Below are 17869 nucleotides of genomic sequence, written 5' to 3'. Positions count from 1 at the left end.
GGTGGCACACACGTGCATGTGTGTGCGCACGCGTGTGTGTGTGTGTCTGTAAAAGCCAAAAATGTCTGTTTGATAGGGGTGTGGCAGGTTAAGTTTACACAAATGCATCATTCACATAATTCCTCAAGTTCATCTCATTGTCCTCGTCCTGAGCTGTAGATTGGCCCAACTGGATCGTCGGTGCGCTACGAATTTAAAATCTTTGAATTGGAAAAGTAGCAAACACCAAATATCCCCCAACCAGGATTATCAGTAACCCTTACTCCATTGAGTTGCATATTAACCCAGAATTAGCATCCATTCGAGCTGCAGTGTTGTACACTTAGGGATGCATATTGTGCCAAAAGTAGAACATGTTGCTTGTGATGATAGATGGCTGTCTCTACCTGTTTCAGTCATTGGTAGAATCAATATTTCAAAGATGAATGTGGTACCTTAGTTTAGGTTTTGAAACATCCTTGCCACCTTTGACAGATTTGTCAGTAAAAGAAATAATAATAATAATGGATTGGATTTATATAGCGCTTTTCAAGGCACCCAAAGCGCTTTACAATGCCACTATTCATTCACACACTGGTGGAGGCAGCTACGGTTGTAGCCACAGCTGCCCTGGGACAGACTGACAGAAGCGAGGCTGCCATATCGCGCCATCGGCCCCTCTGGCCAACACCAGTAGGGTAAAGTGTCTTGCCCAAGGACACAACGACCAGGACAGAAAGCCCGGGGATCGAACCGGCGACCTTCCGGTTACAGATGTGCTTCCCAACCCAGCCACGGTCGGTGGTCTCTATTTAAAAAAAAGCTTATTTTTTGTCTTATTAGACTGATCCATTATGGGGGGAGGGCAAAAAAATTGCAAAAACAGAGTGCTAATTAAATTGTCAAGCATTTGATTAAAATTTTACTTGATGTGAGGAAAATATTCAGCAGAGCCAACCTCTTTATTCCAATAAAACCCAATATGCAGCGCAACTGTGTTTTGGCCTCAGGACGAGCAGATGTTCAAACCTTGGACCTCTAACGGCTTGAAAAGGTTCAAGATCTGTACTCTCATGAAGAACTGAGGCATAATTTTAATTTGCATAGCAGCTTTAGTGTATTTATTGGTTGCTATCGCTCAGCTGTTAATTCATAATTGCATATCAGTTTGACAACAGTGCGTGACATGTTTATGTCAAAGCAACAAAAGAAGTCCAGTAGACAAAACTGTCACTGCTATAAAAGGTTTTAGTCAATAAAGTCGTGATGCAGATTGTGAAATGAAAAATGTTGTACATTTCTCAGTGTTTAGTTAGTTTTGTCTCGTGTTTAGAGCCACCGACGGCCGACTCAGAAACGTTTCTAAGCGTGCTTTGTTCTTGTGTTGAGTAAATTTGAACAACTGCCAGTATCAACACACGGCGCGAACGTTGACAGTAATTCATTCTCTGCTCTTTCTTTTTAATCAACAGCATTTCCGTGAAAAGACAAGCCGAGTGATATTGAAGTTCTTTTGTGCCCCACAAAATAGAAACTAAAGGCCAAAACCTGCGAGTGGGGCGAAACAGCCGCTGCATCAGTCTGTCACAAGTCAACAGGAATAGATAGAGATTTGTTTTGCGGATCATTGACAGCCCACTCAAGGTCACTTCAGTGTGGGCAATCTGGGCATGTTGTTTGGCCTGTCCTGCCTGTCTGTCTGACCTACATCTCACTGCTCTGGCTAAATATATACAGTAGACCCCTCATTACAAAGCTTCCAGATTAATCTGGATGAAATCTGAGCACCGTTCTCCCCCGCCGTGGCTGACTGCAGTCTCTCTTCACAGACTTCCACAGGCTGACTTTCTATCTCACCCAGTCTCTCAGACACTAATATTCAAAAACTAAAGAAATAAATGAAGCTGGCAGATGAAGGCTTTCATACAAATGTGGCACACACTTGTGCGTTATCATCTTGTAAATAAGATAAAAGCCACAAAGGCTTCTGCTTGTTCAGAAACAAACGTCTACACGTACAGTACAGCATTTCTGCAAATTCAGTCCTAATGTTGGCTATATACGCTATGTTTTGCTGGGCTTCAAGCCTGAAGCACCTGCACATACTTAATTCCACAAGACACAGGTGTGCATTCTTTCAGAAAAAAATCACACCCATCACGACTCTGATAGACCGTTTACTGTATTTAATTAACCACAGTATTTAAAAGTAGTCACACAGTCCTGTGAAATGAACTCCAGTACCCTTTTAGTGACACCTCCCCCCGGCCTAGACATGTTTATTTAGAAACGCATTTAATACTGCTGATTTTATAAAAGGGGATGTTACTGCTTTAATTTTGATAAAGAAGCAAAATATCAGTCATAATCCATCTTTTTTGGCTAATTTATCCAGTTTATTTTTGGCTAGCTATACGCTTTAGCTAACAAGTCCAGTCATTTTTCTAATGGTTTTAGCTAATTGTTGTTTACTGCTACTAAATAAAATATCAAAGAGTTTTGGTCTGGAGAATCGAGCATTGAAAAGACTTTATTAACATTAACATATGAAATATTAAAAACCCGTATTCAGATGTCACTCAGTTACCAGTTGCTTTAAGCTAACAGTTTTAGCTCCTTTAGCAACAACGTTCAGTTAACTGAACTGTCTGTCGCTACACCTGAATATTTACCCATTACAACTGCTATTTTTTTTCATGTTAAGCTATTTAAAAATATTTGTAAATAATTTTTAGTTTTCTGTTTCAACCCTCTACACATTATTTTAGCTAAAGGTTAAGTGTTCATTACGTTTAACTAATTGTTTAAAATTCTCTCTCACACCCATTGCTCTTATGCATTGTCAAGAGTCACACATAGTCACAGCTAACTCAGTAAATTGATATAAACAGCATTTCTATTGCTTCAAATTAATTGAGCGTTTCTAAATTCTTTCCACGTACCTTCTGGCAATAGCAGAAACACCCCCTGGGGCACTCTACCATATATATGGGAAGGCACCAAAACACATTTTTCGCTGTTAATCTTCAGTGCGTGTGTGTGTGTTCTACCCATCCTTGTATCACTAGGCTAAAGAGACATCTCTGCACACCTGGTAGAGCCTGGAGAGGTAATAATAATTTGGATAATTTGGATACAAAGACTTCATCAGGCCACAGTTAATTAGGAAGCGGTGGCGGTGTCTGGGATGGAATGACATCACGTGGTTATGATGTCATGGCATTAATCATCTTTTCACCACTTCTTTAGTTCCCCTTTGAGTAGAGGAGGGATAATGGGGCGCTGATTGGCTCGTTGATTTTACCTCATATTTCCCGAGGCTTTCTTTTACAATCACACCGCATTACCTCATGCTGTAGGGAGGGAAGTGATCGAGGGCTGGCTATGCTGATCCATAGACCATGCAGGAGTGTAACTCCTTAGACTGCGAGCCCAACACTGATTATGTCCCGGGCTTTAACGTTACATCAACATTTCAGATGTACTTTTTTCTCTTCCAGGAACATGGCTTAAAGATTGTGACTGGGCTTACAAGGCATTTATTGGGTTAATGTTGGAGGGAAAATCTTTTCCTGTCTTGGGGGTGGGTGGAGGAACGTTGACGCTGGGAGGCTTATGAACCCGCAAGTCAAACAGTAATGAAAACAGTTGTGACCTGATTTCAAGAGGCGGGGAAAAGACAGTGTAGAAGGGGGAATGAGCATTTTAAGATATAGACAAAAGGCTGCAGAAAATATCTGGGGCTACTTTCTTTCTTTCTTTTCCTTTTCTTGCTTTCTTTCTTACTCACTTGCTCCCCTTCATGTCTTCCTGCTACCTTCCCTCTCTTTTTGTCTGTGTATCTAATTCGGCCACCCCGTCCAGCAAGGAATAGCTGTCACCCTGGGGAACAAAGCGCTAGAGCTTGCTCTTCAGAGCAGGAAGTTGGCTTGGGGCCAAGGGTGGAAAATCTATACCCGGTTGCATAATATAACATATCTTTACCTCAGATGAACTCTGAGGAGGCCTGGCAGCTGTGAGCAAACAGAGCTGGAGGGCGGGAGTTTGTGTGTTATTAACTGACTCTGTTTGTGTGGAAGTGTCTGTGTATGTGTCGGGTATGAGTGCACGCTCTATGCTTCTTGTAACTTGCGTTTGCTGGCCGGCGCTGCAGGCCCAAGGCTGTTTCAGACCCCCTTGACAGTGGAGCCGAGTACAGTAGAGTCAAATAGAGCCTTGTTGAAATAAGTGAGGAGTAGAGTAAAGTTGAGTAGAGGAGTCCGAGGCCAAGGAGGGCTCAGGGTTAGATTCAAACACAACTCTGCGGCTTCTACTTTTGGCTCAGGGAGCCAGTAACTACCATCCCTACTCCAGCTGCAGCATACTCTGGGAGGGAATTCAGATATAAACTTTCTGCTCTGTTTAGGCTCAGAGAAATAGCTTCAGGATTAGTGTGTGTTACATGGAAAGTTGTATATTTGACTGGAAAATTCAGCGCAGGATGAGGATTTCATGTCACTGCTAAAATATAAAACACAGATGGGCCAGATTTAACTTTACTCTGCGAGTTCACGGACGTTCCCCGCTCGTCTAACTCTCATCATGACAGCTTGTGAATTCGCTTCCATGGTGCATTCATCCCACTGCCTTCCCTTTATTAAGACGTCACTCTGGTCTAGGTATTATCTCTAAAGGAGGCGTTTGGAGAAACAGTAGCGTGTGTGGAGGGGACAAGGAGCGAAATGTCCTGATAGCATTGGGCTGTCTAACGTGTCAAGCTTCTGTCAGTCCCTCTGCAAAGCCCAGTGAAACTTAAAGCCGGCCTCATTACAGTCATCATCTGGAATAAAGTGCAATCATCACCGCCACCTGTGGAAAGCTGCGGTGGAGAAAAGACTCTCACAGGCCTTATAGACCGGTCTGCTGGACTCGTGTATCAGTTCACAAACACATTTTATATCATTGGTGTTATTTTTTCCCCCCACTTCCATCTGCACACCTGAACACAAATATATCAAGCCAGAGTTAGGTCTCATATGGGGACCACAAATTGACTGTATATTGCCGCCAGGCTGTGGAGATTTATGATGAAAGTGAATAGGGATGGTGTGGGCGGGGATGCAGAGGTGCATATTATGGCGCCTTTTTTTTTTCTTCTGTGTTGGAAGAGCTGATGGTCTTGAGAATAGTATAGAGGAGTACAACAACAGCAGAGCTATTTTCATTTTAGAAAGATTATAGAAAGAAATTCAGCACAAAGAGAAAAGAGGGGGAAACGGGCGCGAATGAAAGAGGCCATAGTCTGTGTATTGTAAATACAGTAGACTGGGGAGCATTCCATATCCTTTTATTTTTTTTCTACCAGCATGATTTGTTTGATTTACTCTCTATCAATCAGCGGCGGATGTATTTAAACAGACTTGAAGTATATTTGAGAAAGCCTCTTTATAGCTGTGGCTGTTTGTATTCTCCTTTTACTTTCCTTGGAAGCAGACCGTGATTAAAACAGACGATACAGGCGTATTGTGTTTCCTAGGGGATTGGAAGGAATGCAAATGCATCATAACCATATTATACTAGTTAGGAGTGCTTTGTGTTGCCAAGCCTCTGGATACAGGAGAGAGTAGACACAGTTACTCTAAAGAGTCCCGAATGCCACAAGTGCAACAACAGGAGAGGATATTTGACACTGCTGGACCGTATTTGACATTTCATCGTATACACACGGCGCTAAAAGCCTGCGCCGCATAAAAATACAAAACTTAACGCAGGAAGCCCCCCAAAAAAAGTTCTGCTGTGTATATATGTGCGTGGAGCGCCGCAGAATCCATTTGGCATTTTTGTTGTGAGGGAAGCATGCTGCTGGTGGGACTTTGGCCTGCACAATCCCTTCTCTGTTAAAACAATGCGGCAGTTGTCCTCACTAACCTAATTACTCTCTCCAGGGGGAGAAAGGCAACAGCACCAAATCCCATAGTTAGGAGCTCTGATCTGGGCCCTGCTGTAAGAAAAGGCCTCATTCATTTCCCTCCCTCCGTCAGCCACACATGCACAGGCTCACACAAACACTTTCTATTTTTCACGGCGATTGGATTCAGCCTGAAAGAAGCTAATGGTTCGCTAATACGCCCCGATATTTCTTTTGATATGTGTTTTTTTTGTGTCGTTGTAACAGTTAATTACATCATTCTGATAATAAAGAATTTGCATGTAACATTCATGTCATGATATGAGCTTTGTGTCAGCCCTGGGAGGTGTAAGGTGACCCTAACCATATCAGAACATGTTTTTTTCTCTTAATTTGTTCCCATGAGTGTTGGGAATCAAAGAAAAAAAATAATAATAATAATTGTAACTGACTTGCATAAAAAATTACATTTTGATATTTTTTTGTTTTTGCTATTCTCTAAAACAGGGTTAGGGCCATCGCTGACCATCCTAACCTAGCCAATGAAAAATGCATTAGCAGGAAATGTTGTTTATATATTAATGATGTAGCTTTGACCCAATGTCAAACAGGAGAAGTCCAGCGGTTTACTTTGAAATGCTCTCAGTTATAGAAATGACTAAAACCAGCTAAGATCCCAACACATAACCATATAAGACAGTAATATGAAAAAGAAAATCCCACAAACACAAAGTCAAACCGTGTTTTTATATCAGTGCTGATTTTTCTTTTCATGCTAAAATCCAGAAAGCTACTTTTGCACGATACAATCAGAAGTGTGAAGGATGCACCTTTATACCATGTAACATGTTGACATTTAAAACAGTTTGCAGATATATCTTATACACCCAAACACAAGTTGTCAGTTCATTAGACACTTGATATATATTGAGGACTATATATCTAAAAGAAATAGCTGAGATATTACCTTTTTAATGTTTATTAATGTAGAGGTTTTTCTACAGCCCATATTTATATTATTCCAGCTGTGTAATACCACAATATCATATGTAGTATCTGTATATAAACTGTCCCTCACAGCTTTGTTTAGGTTATTACACCCTTGCCAAACACAGAAAGAAGCTTAGCTTCATTATATTGATGGTGCGTTCATCGGTGTTTGTTGTCAGAGTCATTTGTGGGAAGTAACCTTAAATATTGGCACAAACCTCGCTTTTCTTGTTCCACATCTATCCTTTGTTTTGTCTTTCTCACCCTCCCTAATCGCTCGTCTTTCATCACTGCATTGGCACCACATTAGGCTTCTTTAAAACTTTATTACAGCAGCTTCAGACGAGGAAGTCCGGATAGCGAGAAGGAAAATGGGCATTTGTGTTGGTGTGTGTGTGTAGTGGCATTCGCTAAGAAAAGGAAAGGGTGTTAAAACCTTAATTCTCCCTCAACCAACCTGTTTGGGTTTTGTTTATTTGTCGCTTCTCTCTCAGGAAGATTAGAAAAGCCATTGTGTTGAGGCTTGGGAAATAAGGCTTCTAAGTTTATATTTGGAGATTGTTGCGGTGCTGCGTTGTTGGTTTAGACTGTTGGGGTTTAGACGTCTTTGTTTGTTTATATGGGAAAAGGAAAATTTTTACTGAGATCGAGATTTCTCTTGCAGGGGAGACCTGCACACTTACAAAAGCATCACGGAAAATGTAGACTATTGACCAGCATATATTTGCATTTTTTAATTAAATGGTTTTATTTACTGTATGACTGTGTCTTTGGAGCATGCTTAGAATAACAAGCTCAACAGACCGCATGTCCTGGTATTCTCAGGGCGTATAAGGAGACAGTAATGTTTGTGTATACATGCATGTGTGTGTGTGCGTGTGTGTCTGGCCGTGCAGTGTTTGTCTTAGGTCCCAGCTCCTTTCCTGTGGTGTGTGTGGGCTTGAATCGGTCCAGCCTGTGTGGACCCTGCACCCTGTTTGTGCGCCTCTCGACACTCACCCTACGGCACAAACGGAAGCTCTGCTTTAACAGCATGATCGGGGCTCTTCCTGCAGCCTCCAGCCCGCTTTATTAAACCTATGGCTGTCCTTTTACGCTCCCTTTTTTCAGTCACTGTTAGCGCTTTGCATCTTTCCAACTAATCTATTAACCTTTGCGGTTCATATAGCCTCTATGCCAACTTGTGAAACTGCCCTGTCAGTGGCAGCCATGATTGACCTTCTCCTCAGTCACATATTTAACCCTTTCTTCATCGTTCACTGAGCAGACCCTGAAATGGGTTTTCTGCTTCTTTTTTAAATGTGAACCCAACTTGATCTTTTCAGTGTGACCCTGCTAGATATACTGCGCAGCCCTCGCTGAGTACGTTTCCACAAACCTTTTAATGAATGGAAATGCAATGCGAAAAGCGGCGACTAATTGCTGGAAATAGATCCCCTATTCTTTCATTCTAATTTCTTTTTTCTTTTGCCCTCCTGGTCTTTGTATTTATTGTGTTCTTTTAGCCAGGAGATGTCCTCCTTTATCAGGGCTCGTGCAGACACAAACAACCACACCTCTGTCAAATATTCGCCCCCGGTTGGTGCTTTTTGTCCACAGAGGGCACAAAGCAAAGTACGGGCCTACAAGCTCTGCAGTGAGCTTTACTCTTCATATGGGATCCATACATGCAGGACCTCAATTATTAACTTACGGTCAAGGCTCAAGCTCGGCGATTTGGATTATTACAAGTTAAAGATAATAAAGAATATATAGACAGGAGGCTTTGGGGGGTGCACACAGACGTGGTGGGTGAGACAGTGGGGGTTGTGAGTTAGGGATGGCAGCAAAGCATTTGCATAAAGGGCAGGGCATCATGCCCAATGGTGGAAAAGGTTGGCATCACGCCTTTCAGACTGGCAGAGAGGGAAGACTGGAGAGAGAGAGAGAGAGAGAGAGAGAGAGAAGGGGGGTTGTAGTCAATAGTGCATCCCTTGTTCAGAAAGAGGAGGTCCCTAGCTGTTGGCAGGAGAGCAGGCTAAATCTCTGGTTTGATTGTGTGCTAGATTGCCCCTTTATTTGTCTGATTGCAAAGCGTTCAACACTGCATTAGTAGTGGGCTTTACTTTCCTGGAGCCTTTATTCAGGAGGGAGTTTTTCTGTCTTGGCCTGTTCTGCGATTGTCACTCCACATATGTCTCAGAGTTTGGATTGTGTGCAATCATCAGGCAGTTTGAGAAAGTTTCTGACCTGTCTGTTTTATCAAGCCTCTGCTCTTTATCCGCAAGCCTCCCGCTAAGGTTAACGACAGTGTTGATTTAACTCGATGCCATATTCAGATGTGATTTCAAAGATAAATACAGACCGGAAGACAACTGCAGAGAGGCAGGCAGCGGCTTCTGCCTGTCTGTATGTGTACGTCTCTTACCTTCTGCTTCTCAGAGCCACAACACTGCTGCTCCCTTCATGCCGTCTGTGATTCTGGCGATCTGAAGGCAGCACGAAGTGAAAGGGACAACTATGTAGTGCAAGCATGTTATTTCTATCCCTGAGTTCCATAAGTGATGTGTATAGAGTCTGAGCTTTCTCCACATCGCGCACAGCCTGCGGTCATTATGACCGCTAAGAGTGTGATGCCTGCAAACTCACTGTGACCATAAACCTCAATAAGCCTTTTCATTAGGCATCTGTGGGAGCTAATTAGCACTAGTCATGGGAAGTTACTGTCTACGTGAGTAAATTGATTTTTCCTTAAATTTACGCTTTGATCAAAGACAGTCAACTAGAATTTTGGCTTTCATTTTGTCAGAAAAATCTGAGGAAATTCAGTTAATGTTGGTATGAAGTGTAGACGTATGGTCAGCGTTAAGAAGTTTTAGTGCAAGGTAAATTATTCCAAACATACACTGTGCGACAAGCAGAGAGCTCAGCATTTCCACGAGGCTGAACTTGTAGACAGAAAGATGCACAAGAATAATCCCTTTAGTGAGGTGGCACGGACAGCCATAACAAGCTGCGCCGCCTAAGAAAGAGCACCGTGCGACAAATAAAAATGTCCCTTTACAAGTAAAATCATAGTTAATTACAAATGAATGTGTCTTTATGTTAAAAAAGATCTAAATTTACTGGCTTGATATTATTTCATTGTGAAAAATATTTCTTTGTAAAATGTAAGCAACATGCAAATAACTCAGTAATCACTTGCTTTCAACAATCACTACATAGATTTATATAGTGTTAAAAAAATCATTATTTACAAAGTATCCATGTGTTCAAGCAGCAAAAAATTGATACAATTCAAACAAATAAATTTTTACTGTGTGCTTCGTGTGGAAACATAGTTTCATATTTTAGAATAGATTTCTATTACTTAATGTAACTGTTTGAGGTGTGTTGTGTTACCTAATGGCCAAATCTAGAGGTATTTGTATTTCCATTGCATGTTACTTACACAATTTTACACCACTAGATTAAAAAGAGGAATAACTGGCTCCATTTAACATTCTTCACTATTAAAAAAAACTAATTTTGTCTGTAATTTTACTCTGTGTTCTCCAAATATAAATAAAAAGTTTACTAAACATAAACATATTTTAATAGCAAGCCAGTTACAATTACTTCTTCTACTATCCTAGTCCGTTTCTGCATAGAACAGTGTGACATGAGTCTCCCACACTCTTGGTACACAAGAAATTTTTTTAAAAAAAAAGTAAAATTCCCCTTGTTTCAAATAAAAACTTGTAAAAATGAAGCTTTGCATTATAAGCCTTCATTTCCAGACAGTACGCATTTAGCTGCACACTGACCAGTTATTCATACACATCCACAACAATAATACAGTGTCAGTATACTTCTGTATATAAACACGTATACAGTTCATGTAATTACTACAACAATACTTATTCAGCTTCACCTTTACAGGTCACACTGGTAAAGTTCTGTTTGTATATTTCAGCGTTAATAATACAATATGTAAAAGTTAAGTTAGAGTTCTTGTAATTAGTATATATTAATGATAATAGGTTAACAAGATTTTAATTACATGACTTTTAATTTATTTTCTATAATTATGTAATAAAGCTTTTAGGAGGCTGTGTTCCCCTATCATTTGACAGAATATGGGAATAAAGTCTCTTAATAGCTGCCATTAACAAAGGAAATGTTAAAGGCCTCACATCCTGTTCCATATATTTATTTCATTGTTGGTTTAAAGCAGACTTAAAATTATGAAATTATCCTGTAAAGCTATTTAGAGGTGGCAAAGCTGTGAAAGCAGGTTATTTTACAGAATCAGAATTATAATGGGCTATTCTAATATGTTACATGATAAAAATCTGACACCAGCCGAAGGCGTAATCAGCCCTTGTGCATGCTTGTAAATCCACGCGAACCCAAACATTGTGCACCTGGTGCAGGGAGGGCGGGACCCCAAACTTTAGAGGAGCATTTTCCGAACATCGCAAACACCAGAAATTGTGGTGTCGGCTTCAGAAAATTCAGATGATGTTTAAATTCTCCTCCGGTGCGAGAGCGCGACGAGTTTACCTTCAAACGGGCAACAAACAGCGGAGCCTCGGTTTGAAAACACAATCGTGTTGTTTCAGCTCACTTTCTTCTCCCAGCAGTGTGTGAAAGGCTGACTTTGGCATTTCACACTCATGTCTTTGAAAAGAGGAGTAAAGCCCTACAGCTTTGCTAAGCGACAAGTTAACACATGAACCTGAAGATCCTTTTCATTTCAGGCAGTGTTGAAATTTTAATTCCAAATACTAAAAGGGATCTTTTCATGAGAGGGGTTATGGTGTAACATCCCTCCGCTTTAAGCCTATTGATAAATCGGTCTGCTTGTAATTCTCTGTGATGTGTGTCAACCAGACTGTCTAGATCAAAGATAAATGTGGTGTATGGCGATGGCTACGAGCGCCTGGCTGCTTATAGACTGTTCAAATGACATGATATCTCACTTCTAGCCTGCTCATCAAAAATGTATCACTTTCCATCAAACCAAAATAGGAATGTGGGATCAAAGAGAATGAATTTGCTAAATGCATTTCTTTGTTGCAGGCCAGGCACAACGTGTTTACCGATTACTGAGCTGGTTTTTACCAGGGTAGGAAATTAACACTCGCCACCAGCCAAATGCTGCTAAAAGCTGGCTGTGGTTTGTAAGTTTGTCTCCACTACCAGCCACTTTGGCAGCTTTTTTATTTGGATCTTGGGGAAATGGTGAGAATTAGTTGGTGGTGGTTTTTTTTTCTCTTTTTTTTAAGAAGAGGTGAGGCAAAAACAACAAAAAGAAGGCATAATGTCTTAGTCTGGTCAGTAGTATCACCGTCACTGGCTGCAGTGTGAGCAGCAGTAGTCTGTTGGCTCGCACAGTGAGAAAACACTCAGTCATGGCTGTAGTGGTGGTGCTGAGTCGGCCTGTCCCGGCATGGTTAGTCACTCACGCACACGTGTTAGTGAGATGCAGGGCGGTTTCTTCATCCAGCATTCTTTCTAGGCAGGGGAAAGGGTTTTGGAGCATGCGATTGCATGTGCATTAATGCATGCCTGGAGCTCCAGGCTGCAGAGATGTCATGGTTTCAAAGGTGAGTCCAGAGTGTGACATCGCCACAATCCACATGTTACCGAGCAGGCCGATGCGATATGCACATATGTTGCAGATCGGAGTGTATTACCCCACTCCTCTGTCCTCGCTCAGCGATACTGACGTCTTCATCCAAGTACATCTGCACGCCTCTACTTGTGTTATACCACCTCGAGCGGGAACAAATATTGTTTTATAAACTCTCTGCTGAGAATCCTCAAAACAAAATAGCCTCAAGTCATCAGCTTCAACACTTACAGATGAGGTGTGTTTAGTTGTGCTCTTCGTGTATTCACATTCAGTCTGCGCTGCGCAGTTTCACTTAAAAAGTTGAGTGTTCGTGTTAACGCCAACGCTCCAAAGGGCCCAGGACCATTTTGGAGTGCAATCCGGGTGAGCGGAGCAGCTCTTTGTGGGGACTGGAATGTGCCGTGCGTGCCTCTTCTTCTCTTCAGCCCCTCTTCCACCTCACCCCGCCCCACCCCGGGCACGTTAGCACGCAGCCACCACAAATTGCTTGCAGATTTTTCACACATAGTAACGTGCTGGTTTGTAAACTCAGATAAGTGCAACCAATGCACGGCGTGAGCTCCATGGATCTCTACGCATCACTCGCTTGCTAAAGAAACAGAGTAAAGGGTGCTCCGAGATACCCCCCCCCCCTTTTTTTTAATGTTACCCTGAGCCAGGAATGATTACTGTGGATGATAACAGCAGAGGGTCATGCAGTGGGCCGATTCATTACAGTATAGACCATCAACCAATGGATGGCACACTTTGTGGCATCAGGGGAAACAGTTTCTTCACACTTTAGCACCAATCTGTGAAATTTTAAAATGCAGCTAGAATACTCCAAGTGCTTTCCTCCTTCTCGAAATGTACACCTGACTGCCTCATCCTCACTCTCACAGGCCTCTAACATTTTTGCACTCTAAAATAAATGACTGAATCTCCTCTGCGTCCCTCCTAACCCTTTTCTCCTCCAACACCTTCCTCACACCCTGGCTCTCTGTCAGCCAGGGGTCAGTGGGGGAACCGGTGTCAGGCTTCGTCCGGGTCAGGGACACTCAGGTGGTCAGGAGAGGATGCAGCCGAGCCCCGCCAGCCCAGAGCTTCCCCTTAATGAAGGGGCCAGGCAGCTGGAAGGCCCTCGGGTTGTGCACACTACTGGCTTAATTGGCCTAATGAGATGCAGTGAGGCCTCCACGAGGTCAGGTGCCACATGATGGGAGGACCTGCTGCTGGGTTCAGAAAGAGTTTTATTATCATGGGTTTTGTGGGTCTTATGTGAAAGTTACCTGATGTAGACAAGTCATTGTCGTATTCTGGGCATGGCAAACACTTTTGTTTGTTAAACAAAATTCAAGCCAGAGATTTATCATAACAAAAAAAAATGCAAAAGAAAAGAAAAAAAGAAAAGCATTTCATTGTGCCAGAGTTTTGATTATTTGGCTGTAGGATCTGGACTTTAGAGCAAAAGCTCACTTTCACCGCCATCATTTCTTGGAAAAGTTGGATGGCTAAAATCACAAACTGACACTTCTAATCGCTGTGTTACTTTTAATTGCATCCATTCAACCTGTTTTTGTTTAAGGACAGGAAAAAAAGAAATGTGAATACGCGAGACGGCCTTCAGCTTCTTGGTTGATTGAGTCTTGATTTATCCTTTTTTTATGGCAACCACATACAACGACACAAATACTCAGAAATTATGTATTGAGGTGCTGACGGTGACTGAAAAATGCCAAAAAGAAAAAAAAGCAAAACTAATTTAGTTTTAGATTAGATTCGACTAAATTAAATAGAATAGTGACATTATATTTAGTATGTTTTTGTCAATAATGTTTTAATTATTAATGAATGAAAAAAATATAATAAGATATCAATTATCTTAAAATGATGGACTCCTCCATTGTTTATTCAAACGGAGCTTAAAATGCAAAGGAGCACTAATGAATCCAACTCTGGGATGTTTTTCACAGTTAAGAGCCTTTTCTGTCCTTGCTGAAAGAGTTAATCTGAAGTTGGCAGCCAACTCCTCTCAGTCTCTGTCAGACGTGCGGAGAATTGGAAAAATAAAGGACTTAAAAAAATCATTTCTTTTGTCTTGTCATAGGCAGCGTTCAGCTGTGGCTTTTATGTGGACGATTTGACTATTTTTAATTTTTTTTTATTTCAGTTTGAATAAAAAGCCGAAACCTTTGCGATTGAAACTGTGATCTCTGATTTATAAATACAAATTGCTTTAATTTGGGGTTATCGACTCTGAGTGGGCCAAGTGTTTATTTTTATATACGATAACGGGGGGAGGGAAAAAAGCAAATTTAAAGATTTAAGGGGGAAATGCGTTAATGTCGCGAAACCTGAACTGAATTCCATATGCTGAACCGCGTCCCGGGTCATTCAGAGCCGTGCTGGCACTGCATCTGCTTGACAGGCTACATTTGAAATACATATCTGGGTGTTTCAGGGTCTCCTCTCTCGGTATTAATTGACGTCGGGGTTTCAGTAACGGTGTAGCACAAATGTGTAGCTTGCGGGGGATGTGCCAGGCCGTCTCCAGATTTTCTATTTTTTTTAATTTACATGTTTTTTCCTGCCAGGGTCCGTCAACGATATCGGCACTGTTTTATTTATTTATTTAAACATTTGTATTTTAAGTCCCCTTTTATGGCAGAGAAGAAGAAGAAGAAAAAATAAGTGGCAGCAGAAGAAGAAGAAAGTGATGGCGCAGCTTTAATTGTTTTGGCTCTTATTATTGGGGCCTGGGTGGTTTTGAGCCAGAGAAAACGGTGGTTAGAAAATAAGCCGTGCCGTTTACTGGGTGGATATCGGTGTGTTTATGAAACTCGCTGTGGGATAGTTTGTCCCTTTAACAGGCATTTGTTTGGTCACAGCAGCGGTTTTTTTCCGGGGTCTTTTAAGGGGACGGTTAGGTGAGGTGAAACGACGCAAACTGGTACGTTTGAAGCAGAGCATGTATTTCGTATTCATATTTTTTTTAATTATTATTATTAATAATAATTAATAAATAAAGTAATAATAATAATATCACTGAGTAAACCCCGTCACCTCCGACTGCTAATTGATAATAGGCTAATAATTAAAGCTAAAGGCCACGCGCATGTGGCCCTAATTTAATTTCCGGGTAAGAAGATTAACCCTGAGACACTTTCCATGATGGGTTTATGCCGCTTCGATAGACCTAAATAACCATATAGGTTCTTCCAACACAGCAACATGAAGATTACACAATATAGGCGTAGTGTGGAGCAGCAGATAGTGCAGACATGCAAATGGAAAGCACGGGGTTGCCCCCCCCCTTTCAAAATCTGGGACTTTAGAAAATTCTGCAGTTTTCTTCCTGAGAAATAAATATGCACAACATAAATATGTTTTTTTTTCTTCTACTTCTTCAGCAAGTGAAAGGCAAACAGCATAGCAAAGACAAAATGACTTAAAACTCCTTGTAGTCAAATTTCACTGACATTTGAATGGTGGTTTATTTGCATTTTGGCAAGGTCACCCAGAAAACCTTAATTCCCACTGAAAAGCAGACACACTGGAAAATGCATTCAAGTGTCAGTTATCTCCTCCTGCTACACTAAGTTTGTGCAGGTGGTGATGGATGCAAATATATCTTGACAGTGATGCCAAACACAGTCATACTCCACGGTGAGGTTCTTTTGTTACGTTATCCAGCGATATATCAAACTTTTGGCTGATTGGAGATAAATGTGGAGGTGTGCCGTCCTTTGCTGTGTTAGCAGATGATGGGTGAGCGTCAGTGTTTCATTACGGGCTCTGGTGATGGAGCTGAAATGCATTGCTGTGTGGAGGATGTTCAGCCTTGACAGAATGGTGCGATTGTATGACCTTTGACAGTCTGCGGGCCTCTTCTCATGAAATCATCATTTAAAGACTTGCTAGAACTTAAAGTTGACTAACCGTGGTCTTTTCTTCAATGCTTGTCTTGTAACAGAGGAATATATCAATTTAAATAATTGCTGAAGGCACCCATTTAAAGCTGCAACTATCAATTGTTTCCGTTTGATTTTGTCTGTTAAAGCCAGAAACTGTCAAAAAATGACCATTAGAAATACTTGAATTTCTACTGCTTGTGCTTCCCAACCTTACACACTGAGAATTGCTCATTTCAGTCATATATAACAACGGAAACCATCCAGTTCCTAATATTAAATAGATGAACCCAGGCATTTTTTAGTTCTTGTTCTGTACATTTTTGACTCCATCTGAATGTGGCGTCATTTTATTGCATGAGATCTGGAGTCCTGATCCTCTGCTCTTGGTCTGTGATTCAGCAGCACTTGCACCTTCCCACTATCTGTCTGCTGAGCAGGTGCAGCCCTGACTGACACTCGTTCAGAGCTGAAACTAGTGATTATTTCCATTTATTTCCATTTAGTCTGTTAGATGCCGAAAGCTTGTCTAATGTTAGTTTAATATCATTTGTGATAAATGTATCAATACCCAATTTTTTGCAAAGCTTAGACCCGAAAGTGTTTGGCAGTTTTGCTTCAAGGTGGCCGTTTCCAGATAATTTCCCATGAATTTATCAGCAGATATTTTCAACTCTGCATGCATTCTTCGTCCTTGCTGACTCCATCTGATTGTGGTGCAGGTCTCCTGATGCTATGTTTCAGGTTTATTGCACTGGTCAGTGATTCAGCACCACCACCTTCACTCAAGCTGCCTGCCAAGCAGATGTAGCCCTGAACGACGTGCTTTACGATGAGGCAACACGGCAGTCATCTCCGCTCCGATACCGAACTGCAGAAACCTCCCAGGGCGGGGGGTGTTCGGGGATACGTACGGAGCCGATTCGGGCTCTGGGATTTCGTCCTCATGCTAGCTGTGCTGCTTAAAAACAGAAAACAAACAAAAACAGCTGAGGCAAATTCTGGTTCCTCTCCTGCCTTCACCCCCACACCCCACCCACCCCTTTAAATTCTGTAACAATTTCTGTATCTGTGCCTCTAAATCATCTCGTCATTCATTTTGCGAGTGTGCAGCGAGAGGAGGAGTGTGGCTGCCCGGGTTTGTTTCTCCCTCTTTGTTTGCTGTGGTAAACCCATGAGCAGCTGCCGGTGGTGGGGTCTGGAGGGATTCTGAAGCTGTGTGTCCTCTCTCTCGCTTTGCCATCCTCTGCCAAGGTGGCATTATGCGAGCAGAGAAAGGGGCAGAGAGAGGGAGCGGGAGACACAGAGGAGGTGAGGGCGGTGGGGTGAGAGGGAGACGAAGCAGTGGCGGCCATAGTAAAGATGGAGGCAGGCTGAGGGCTGTGGGGATTGGTGCAGGAGAAGGCTTGCTCCCCTGAACTTTGCCTCCGTGTCAGAGAGGAACTTGTCGATTTGGCAGATTGTGCAGCGTCGGACATGGCTGCGCGCTCCCTTACACTCCCACCTGCTCCCCCCACCCCCTCC

At 42.0% G+C, this 17869-nt stretch overlaps 1 protein-coding gene across 18 annotated transcripts in view; it reads left to right on the top strand.

The window, feature by feature from the left end:
• nfixb (nuclear factor I/Xb) overlaps positions 1-17869 on the top strand; it is a 147789-nt gene that overhangs the window by 31285 nt on the left and 98635 nt on the right. The window contains exon 1 of one of the 18 annotated variants that reach the window (XM_042228221.1): positions 704-15384. The exons of the other annotated variants lie outside the window; for them this stretch is intronic. The gene's annotated coding sequence lies outside the window, so the exon portion shown is untranslated. Of the gene's footprint in view, positions 1-703; positions 15385-17869 lie in introns of those variants that run through there. 18 annotated transcript variants of the gene reach the window in all.

The sequence above is a fragment of the Haplochromis burtoni genome, unplaced genomic scaffold (genome assembly GCF_018398535.1).
Source record: "Haplochromis burtoni strain Fernald_Lab_line unplaced genomic scaffold, NCSU_Asbu1 Contig_312, whole genome shotgun sequence".
NCBI classification, from domain to species: domain Eukaryota; kingdom Metazoa; phylum Chordata; class Actinopteri; order Cichliformes; family Cichlidae; genus Haplochromis; species Haplochromis burtoni.
The sequence above is the reverse complement of the archived record's forward strand: the minus strand, read 5'-3'. Positions and strand labels throughout refer to the sequence as shown.